We start from the raw sequence: 10,685 nt of genomic DNA, 5'->3' as shown, positions 1-10,685 counted from the left end.
TGGCTGTCCTGGAACTCACTTTGTAGACCAGGCTGGTCTCGAACTCAGAAATACACCTGCCTCTGCCTCTCAAGTGCTGGGATTAAAGGTGTGAGCCACCACACCCGGCTATGTTTTTGTTTTGTAAAAGGGGAAAAATGCTAAGATTCTTGTATCATGTCAGGAAAGGGCATCTACAAAACTTGTTGATTTGAGTAAGAATACTATTTATCAAGGAGCAGTGAGATAAATGGAAAATTTCACTTGTGATTCTATGTTACATATATATCATATATAACATGCATGCAGTATGTATGTTATATATTTTATGTATGCATGTAGGTAAAAATCACCAGTTTGAATCACAAATACAAAACACATCTCCCTGTGCAATGGTTTAGTTCCTCCTATAACTTGTCATGCTGGCAAGATGGCAGCTCTGGGGTTAGAGGATGTGGGTCACTAATGAGAATCCCAGAAGAAAAGGCCAAAGAGCAGCCCCTATGGAAGGTATTCTGTTGCCATGACTACAGAAGACACTGTTGCTCTGCTCCTTTCAGCCCTTCTGAGCAGTCTTCACATGGTCATCTGCTCACCGCAGAGGATATTGGGATTGAAGAATTTGATTCTGTCTCATTAACCCACAGCACTGGGTAGTATGTACAAACTTCTGTGTTTTGAGGTGGTGGTAATTAGGTAGCATCGGTTTTTAGGCTGAGGGGGGATTGCGTATCCCTGAGCAGTATCCATTCTTCTCTAACAGAGTTCCGGGATAGAAGGCATTTATCTCTGAAAACCAAACCCACAAGGCTCGCTCTGCTGAGAGTTGTCTTCTGAGCACTACCCTCTCCTTCACCCCATCCCCCCCCCCCCAGATCACACATGTCTATGGAGTGTGCTGACTGGGTGTAACGCGAGACCCGTTTATAGTTCACGTGCCTGACAGCTTTTGATGTGGACATAGCCAAGGAGCAAGCAAATATAAAGGCTGGCATTTCTAAGCCTGTGCTTTAACCAAATAACACCCCCTTTCTCCAATGAAATCAGTCAACAGTGGGAAGCCTGTGGGTCTGAACAGGAATGGAAGGGACATGAAGTATTCCTAAAGTTGGGTTCAAGCAACTGCTCCTAAAGTAGGTCAGGGCCCCACCATTACTCCATTAGACATTGACTACTGCTGCCCCCGGTTACTCCAGAGCATTCCTTCTGATGCAAATCTTACCCCACATTACAGGACTTTACTTCATAGTAGGCGCCATAAAGAAATTGTGACCATCTCACTCCTTCAAGGCACTAAGTCCCAGGAAGAAGCACCTGCAAGGCTGGGCTTGGGCGTGGGTATGGCAGTCTCACAACATAGAAAATATGCGGGGATCCTGGGCAGTAAAACTGTGATTCTGTTCCCTTGGATGCCTGCCTGCTAATGCTGCTTCCTCTTTACACTGCTGAATAATCAATTCCTCATAAAAATTTCATTTCTCTCATGATACAAGATGTAATAATAGCCTCGTCTAGGAGAGACTCCTCGAAATCCACCAGCTGTTGTGCTGAGCCCTATGAAAGTGCCATTTCTATGCACCAAAGAGTGGATGGACATCATCATTTCCACGTGGTTTTGCCAAAGGTAGAGCCAGCCCCAGGTTTTCATGTTTGTTAAATTCAGAGTGGTGGGTAGGATGGAGGGACACAAAAACTCATGCAGACGTGGGCATTCCTTTTCCTCCTGCCAGGGTGAAAGCCCCTGGGACAGAGGTAATGCTGTGCAGGCTGCCATAATACATCCAGCAAGTCACTGAGCATGACCCAGACAAACTCAGGGAGAGCACGCAAAGAGAGCCCATCTCTGTGAGGGAAACCTCATCCGCCATGATGCGGTTACGCTTTGAAGAGCCTGGTCAAGCTAGTGCCAGATTCTTATAAGTAACTTCAGGTTTGGGTGCTGCATGGTCAAATTTGATAACCAGGTATGTATGACATTGCCAAGGTCATCTTTAAGAGTGACAGCCATGTCATACAGCTCGTATATAGCCTCTGCTCATAGACAAGCCCTGGACTGGCACTGAAAGGAGGCCTACTAACATCATCTATGAGGATTTTTACCTCCTCCTCAGCCCCCATCATTGAGAGCCTCTGTCACAGGCTGGTTTCTTTTGGTGAGAAGTCTCATGACTCAGAATCGGAGTCCAGACACAGAGGTGCCTATATGCCTATTCCTCCTGGTCCTCCTCCAAAATCGTCTTAGGATTCCTGCACAGAGTACCCAGTGTCTCCCGGATGCTAGCAAGAAATGGCCTTCAACAGATCTGTGGGAGCCTCAGACAAAACCAGATTTGAACTTCTACTAAGTGTCACTTACTAAGCCTCCTCCCCCGTCTGTGTGCTGAACTCTTCTATCAGCCTCTCCGAACTGTCTGAAGGAACAGTTCTTCCAGGGGGATCATCCTTGATGCCTGCTAGACTTAGGGTTTCCGGAAGCAGATACTGAGCTGTGGTTGGGAATTCCAACCATTTGTCAGAAACATTAAGAAAGGGAATCAGGATTAAACGGAGGTAGGAGCTGAACCGACCTGGGATATTAGTTCATTTTCTCACTGCTGTGACAAAACACCAGACAAAGGCAACTTAAGGAAGGGTTTTTTTCATTCCTAGTTTGAGGTGATTTGAGGTGATGCTGTCTGTCTGTCTGTCCGTCTGTCCCGGTGGGGAAGGCATACAGATGAGCACTAGAGGCTGCTGGCCACACTGCATCCTCAATACAATACAGGAGGAGGGGGAGGGGAGAGGGAAGGAAGGAAGGGAGGGCTAGCTTGCTCCCTGGCGTTCAGTTCACTTCCTCCTTTTTATATATAATGTTTGAGATGTTTGAGACTCTAGCCCATGGAATGGTCATACTGACATTCGGGGGCAGGGGTCTTCTCAGCCCAATTAAATGTCTCTAGAAACATCTTTACAGATATACCCAGAGATTTGTCTCCTAGGTGATCAAAGCTAGAGGTTGCTATGGGAATCCAGGTTACCAAATATTCTGGCATTGTTCACATGTGTGAGTGTGTGTGTGTGTGTGTGTACTCCAACTCACACTTTTGGAGAGAGAAAGATGATCTGGGGGCAACTTTTGTGAGCAATTCATTAAGGTTCAGAGCTTTATATCTGCCATCCCATGGAATTCTCATGGTTCATAGTGAAGGGTGAAGGGTGGACAGAGAATCTCTGGACAGGAAAGTTGACTTTAATGGCAACCCATGTGGAAGCATGTGATCAGGGAATCCACTTACCAACCCTACTGCACAGTTCCTACTCTGGGGAGACTCTGGCCCTTCAGTTGTTCTGATTAAAAACCTAGTCTGCTTCTGGAGATAGATGCTTATCTGCTTTCTTTTATTTCTGTGTTGCCTCCACCAGTCTAACCAATCTAAACCAGAGAGAAAAATAAGGTATTTATTCTCTTCACAGGCTACAGAGTTGCTAATTTTTCTCACATCACCTTATAGCAAAGCTGAGAGCCCTTTCAATTTCCCATCTCCCAAAGCAGCCAATCTTACAATCCTAAATCTGAAACTCTTCATACAAGAAAAAAGTCACCCAGAGTGTTTGTGCTTGCTTTCTCCTTCCATGATAAAGCTGTGATCCAAAGCAATGAGGCAAGGGGAGGGCTTATTTGGTTTCTATGTCCAGTTCATATTTCACAGTCCACCACTAAAGCAAGCCAAGACGGGAAATCAATGAAACTGTGCAGGAACCTGGAGGTGGGAACTGAAGCAGAGGCCATAGATGGGTGGGCATTTGACTTGTTTCTCATGGCTTGCTCAGCCTGTTTTCTTATAGATCCCAGGACGACCTGCCATGGGAGGGCACTACCCACGGTGGGCTGGGCTCTCCCACATCAATCATTAGTCAAGAATGTTCCCCACAAACTTGCCTCTGATGGCAATTCCTTGATCAGCATTCCTTCTTCCCAGCTGACTGTAGCTTACCAACAAACACATACGTGGCACACTGCTTTTGCACACTACTTTTGCACACTGCTTTTGCACACTGGGTTGTAAAGATGGATTTTTTTTTTGCTCTGAGTGTGAAAATCCATCTGTGTGTTCTCCGCATCTGTCCATGTGTGCCGAGGCATTTCCAGGTTAAAAGGCAGGTACAGGCAGTATGGTCATGTGACCTGCAGTGACCTGGAGCTCCCAGAACACAAACAAGGTCTCTGGAATCCTAGGACTCAAAGACACCATCTGTGTCATGGGGATGGTGAGTCACTAGGGAAGGCACCTGTGCAGACTGAACATCTATACAAGCCTCTTTTAAGGAACATCCCCTTCAGTTTTGGACTCTGTTGTTCAGAACCATGAATGACTGGAGTTTATGCTTAAGAGATTGCCAATCTGGCTAGAATAATAGCTATAGCCTAGCAACGCTAAAGAAATTATTGCGGCTGTTATTATTATTATTGCCTCAAACTCTTGGGTAAGAATTTGCAAAAGGCTTCAGAGTCCCTTTATGCAGGAAAAATAAGAGCTGGCTTGAGAATAGGCACTCAAAAATTACTGACTTAGAACTAAAAGAAGATGGATTCTGATAAGAAAGTAAACAAAGTCATAACTGAGGTTAGTTATGGAAATCAAGGAAGAGATGCTGCTGCCCAGTGGAATTTAGCATCATATGGCCCTTAATGTCCCTAGTGATTTATAGAAGAACTCATTTCAGTGTTAACAACCTGAGCATACAGATCCTACTGTTCTCCCTTCACAGGTGAGGAAACCAAGACACTGATGCTCCCTCACACTCACGCTCACACTCACGCTCACGCTCACACAGCTACCTGTGCAGCCTCAGTTGTCATTTTGCCTAGTGGATGCCTTTGCCTATTTTTGGTGAGAATATTGCATGCATCTCAGGGGAACTGATTATACCACACAGTCTCTCACAAGCACACACGCACACACATGCACACACACACACACACACACACACACACACAGAGAGAGAGAGAGAGAGAGAGAGAGAGAGAGAGAACCTGATTGTCATTTGTCATTTTCCTAAGGCTTCAAACTCCCTACCTCCCAGTTACAGAGTTTCATGAGTGGATACATGAGTCAGGCCTAGGCTAAGCAGCATACTACACTGTGATGGTTTATGCAGATTGTCAATGTGACAGGAACTAGAACCACTCTGAGGACAGCTTTGGGTATATCTGTGAGGGGTTTTCTATATCGTGTAAACTGAAACGGGATGACCCACCCTAAATGCGGGTGGCACTGATCCAAGGGCTTGACTCACAGACTGAACTGTGAGTTGAATGTTAGCGTTCACTGCTCTCTGTTTCCTGACTATGGACACAATGTGATCAGCTGCTTCTCACTCCTGTTTGCAGAACTCCCCAGCCATGCTGGACTGTGCCCTTTAAGTTTCCAGGCAAACTGGATCTCCCCTCCCCTAAGCTGCTTTGGTCCTGCATTCTGTCACAGCAACAAGCAAAGTAACTGTTGCAGGCAGAGAGCCTGGCTTCAGTAACTAGTTGGCAATGGCCACAGATGGTTAAGCTAAATATTTACATTAAAAACCTAGAAGCGGGGAGAATGTACGCCTGCTAGAAAAGGCAGCCTGAAGGTGCTCAGCTCAGAGGAGAGGAGAGCCACACAGAGACAGGCTTGGCCTGATGACGTCACTGATAACTTCACTCATTATTTCCAAACACTACCTTGGACTTATCCCATTTAAAAAATAAACCCAGTGATCTCTTTTTGTATGTTTTTGTAAGCCTGCTCAATAATCCACCCCAGCTATTTTCGAAGTTCTAACATTCCCAAAGAACCCCTGGACTCACTCGCGTCACTTGCTAGTTTATCTCCTCATCACTAAGCTACTTTTTATCTCCCCTGCACCAGGCATAAAATCACACAGCGTGTGACTTTTGAGGTCGACTTCTTTCATTAGAATGTTTGCGGAGGTTTATCCACATGGCATATGCCAATATTCCACTTATGCTTTGTGTCCAGATTGCATTGCACTGAATGGCAGCGTGACATTTTGCTTACCCATCTACTTTTCTACCGTTTGAAGGCCTACTTTATGGATCAGTGTATAAATATGCATGTGACACACACATGTGCTCATACCATGCACATCCGTGTGTACCACGGAGCTAATGGAGGTCAGAGGAAAACTTTTAGGAATCAGTTTTCTGCCTCTACTGTGGGTTCCAGTGATACATAATAAGTCATTATAATCCTATTAGGGGTTATTAATAATATGATATAATTAGTTGGCAAAATGTCCACCCACTCTGTGACATCTTTCCACTGACTTGATAATGACTCTTAGTCTTGTTGGAATTCAGCTCATCTGCTTTTATTCTAAACAGTCTCTTTTATGCTAAACCAACTTTTAATTTTCAGGATAAATTGAACTTGGTCATGGTAAGTAATTCTATTGCATGTTGCTGGGTTCAATTTGCTAAATGTCTATTGATGAAGAGTTTACATTTAAACACACGCAATACATTGGTTAGTAGTTTTCTCTTCTTATAAAGTCAAGTTTTTTTTTTTTTTTTTTTTTTTTGGTTTTTCGAGACAGGGTTTCTCTGCGTAGCCCTGGCTGTCCTGGCACTCACTTTGTAGACCAGGCTGGCCTCGAACTCAGAAATCCGCCTGCCTCTGCCTCCAGAGTGCTGGGATTAAAGGCATGCGCCACCACGCCCGGCTTAAAGTCAAGTTTTAATAGGAGGGAAATACTAGTCTCTAGAGATGATTTGGGAAGTGTTCCAACCTTTTCCATTTGGGAAGCTTGTCTTCAATTCTTTAACTGTTTAGTAGAGTCACCACTGTGATTCTCGAGCCTTGAAGACCTTCTGGGGAGATCTTGTGTGTAAGCAGTCCGTGCTTGTTATTGATCTATTCAGATTTTCTATTTCTTCTTGAGTCAGTTTTGTTTGGTTGTGTTTTATTATATATGTGTGTGTGTGTGTGTGTGTGTGTGTGTGTGTGAATGAAAAGAAATTGTGAAAGCAGCTCACTCTTTCCTATCCTGCCTTATACCATCATGAAAGGACACAGTTATAAACCACTTACTACACACCAACACCTTTAATCTTGTACTTTTCTGCTCCAGGAGAATGAGGAATTCATTCCTGTGTTTTATAACTTGTCCAGACTCAGACATTTTGTTATAGCCACTTAAAACTGACTAAGACTGCCCACTCCACTCTCTCTGGTGGTTTCCAGTCTGTGACTAGGAGTGCACTGTTATTTTTTAAGGGTGCTGAGTGGCTAGATAGCAGTGTGTGTGTGTGTGTGTGTGTGTGTGTGTGAGTGTGTGTGTGCATGTGTGTGGGTGTGTGGGGGGGTGGTGATTGGGACAAGCTGAATGCCATGAAGCTCACTGCCCTTAACCAAATCAACTGTATTTCTTCTGTAAACATTGTAGCATGCTGTAAGATCCTTTAGTCCCTAGGAGGCTGAAAAGAAGCACGAATTTAGCTTCCCACTGCTGTTACTGAGAGAAGACAGAAGCCTGACTTCACCTACGCGGGCTTTTGTTTCATTTTGTTTTTTAACTAACATCCCTCTGTTTTGTATTTTTAAGAAACATTCCTGAAATCGAACAGATCATGGCTGATAATTTGATATAGTTTAATTGGCAGAATTTTAGTGACATAAAATGATGGCACTTTTGAGATCAACCATTATTTGAGTCCATAAATTCATTCTTGCAACATTCATCTTGAAGTAAATTTTCTCCCTTTATCCACGAGTAAGCGTCAAGTATCTGTCTCAGAGATAAAGACATCCACTGAACCCTCTGAAGGGAGAGATACTGGGACTCGGAGTCAGGCTAATGACAAGCAAACACAGACAAGGACTGTCACGGTGCCTCCTTGCCAGGCTGCCTGGATTCCACCTGTGCTCTTTCCCTCAGCAGCAGGATCTTTAACTAATCATAAAGAAATGGGAAATTAAGATTATAATAACAATCCTAGTCCAGTAAAGATTACGTAAGATGCTCTTTCTCAAACATGTGGTACATTTTGCTGAAATTATTCTAATCAGCACACATGCATTACCAAGCAACATTTCATTTTAGTAAGAAGGCCATGTTTTCAATTCCTTTGAATCCTTTTCAAATGATTCTCAGAGGAAGCCTCCATTGTATATCAGTGGCTCCTCTGATTCTATCAACGTCCTTGTTGATGAGGAAGCAGGGATGAGACTGCTTTACTGAGGAAGCAAAACACATCTTGGTGCCAGAAGCTGACTCTAAAGTGAGTGAAGAGTCAGTGGGTGGTGAGACCAGATGTCTTACCTCAAAACCAGGACATGATGAAAGGAGATGTCATTTACGATTATTCCATGACAACAGACATCACCTGGACACATGTCCTGGCCCCTCCCATTCCCCTGGTCCAGAACAGCAGAAGCTATCCAATGCTGCAGCAAGGCTGGCAATGTGTTACATCCCCCAGCCTAACAATGCCCGGCCTTCATGAGCTGGCTCAAAGAGCAGATGCCAAAGGCTCTTGCTAGCTTCTTCTATCCTCCATGTAGGTGACCCTAGCACTGCCAACTGTTGGTGTCAGACTCCCCTGGAGGCTTTTGCTCTGCAGACAAACAAATTTGCAGTTGCATTTGAAAATTCACCATTTGAAGATGGCAGGGTAGGGCCCCTTTACCTTATCCTTGCTAGCAGCCTGAGAGGTAGGTTGTAGGTCCCAGTCATTTTTTTCCCACAAGTACAAATTGAAGTACAATAAGGCTGGGGTTTTGGGGTAGCAAACAAAGTAGGTAGGCATAACACCTGGGTTTCTATGTGTGCCTATTACAATGATTCAGTCACATTCATAAGACAGGTAGCAGGCTACTCAACCCTAGATATGCCTAGGTTTCAAGGACAACATGAACAATATGTTTATTGTAACTATTTAGAACTAGCATAATTTTGCAGCAAGATGAGCAAAGTGGGTGCATATGCTGCCCCCTCTCCTCCATTCACATCTAAATGTAAATGAGTCGAAGGTTTTACTTTAAAGACATCCTCGGATACATTCTCCTTCAATTAGAAAGAGATTTACTCGCAGATTTTAATTAGCAGCAGTAATTGCCTGTGACTCAGCTTCTAATCAGCCATGACCCAGTAGAGCATGGAAGCCCATGTCTGGGAAGGGGTTCCCCTTCACAGTGCTCTGTCTCTGGGGAAATAAAAAAAAATATCAAGGAGTCGATGAAAACACTGCCCCCAGTCTTATGTTGTTTTTTTTTTTTTTCTGTTTTAGTGTTTTTGTGGGTTTTGTTTTAATTTCTCTTTGGAACTCAATGTCAAATCTTCTAGCTAAGTTCATGAGCGCATTGGGAGCATAGCAGGAGCTTGCTGGGTCAGTAGTGGTAGGGGGACTGAAAGTGCAGTTAAGTGTGGGCTCTTTGGGGAGCAAAGGCATGAACATGGAAGAGGCTGCGGGAAGACTGACATCTTTTGAGAGGAATTGGCTTCCTCCCGATTTAGAGGCCATGACACTGATAAACTGTTAGTTTGTGACCTTGAAGTAGGACACTCAAACCATCCCTGTATCTCTTCAAACAAAAACGAGAACGAATGTGCCATGGGTCCCTCTTTCCTTCAGAGACGTAGTGGTGGCTATGGGCGTGGAGCAGCATTCTCTGACTAATACAGGGAAGGATGGGTGGTGCTTTTTTCTCTGAGAGCTTCTAAGGGGGTTTGCCACTGAATCACATTTTCTTTGCCATGGTCCCAAACTCTCTGTCTCACTGTCACAAACACAATCCCTTCTCTTTACACATGGCAAATCGGATCCACAGTCCAACAGGTTCTTATACTTCGGTCTGATAGGAACCCTGGGCTGGCTGTGGAGAAAGCCAGAACTTCCCAGGTATTAGTGGCAAACTGTAGAATGGAAGAGGCTTCTGGAGTCATAAGGGGACCTGAAGGTCTCTGGTTTGGAAGGTGGCCCTCAAGCACCCACTCTTGATTCCAATCTTGTTTTCTCATCCCACGCCTCCTCCCACCCCAGGCTACTCTTTCCTTACCATCCACAAGTCATTTGTGGACTTGTGGAATCTCCTAAATTCCAGGCTTTAGTCCAGCAAGTTTGAGGAGAAATATCTCTTTCCACAGGTCCTGCTTGTTGGGTAATGTCAGAAAGCCGAGAGAGGACTCAACACGCCCAGAGGCCCAGCATACCATGATTTGGGTCTCTTTATCTTGTTCTCTACATGCTATGACTCTGAAGAGAGAAGCATCATTTCTAATCATTCTTCCATAAACCGAAGACACTCAATATAGAATTCCAGAAATTGGCATTTAAGCTATTATTAAAATACATGCTGTGGCTGGGCAGTGGTGGCACACTCCTTTAATCCCAGCACTTGGGAGGTAGAGGCAGGCAGATTTCTGAGTTCAAGGCCAGCCTGGTCTACAGAGTGAGTTCCAGGACAGCCAGGACTATATTTACAGAGAAACCCTGCCTCAAAACAACAACAACAACAACAACAAAACCATAAAGGCATGCTTTATAGTCTGGACGCACATCTCCATGCAGGACTGATGGCGGTGAAGACAGGAGAAGCTGAATTTGAAGCAGAAGCCCACCCAATCTTGGAAGAGGGGGACATCCTGGTAGGAGAAGGTCCCCCTTCCCACAGTGACCAGCTCTTGCTGCCACAGAGAAGTTGTGTTTTAGGATGCCTTTGCCAACAACT

The sequence above is a fragment of the Mus caroli genome, chromosome 7, assembly GCF_900094665.2.
Source record: "Mus caroli chromosome 7, CAROLI_EIJ_v1.1, whole genome shotgun sequence".
NCBI lineage: Eukaryota > Metazoa > Chordata > Mammalia > Rodentia > Muridae > Mus > Mus caroli.
The sequence above is the reverse complement of the archived record's forward strand: the minus strand, read 5'-3'. Positions refer to the sequence as shown.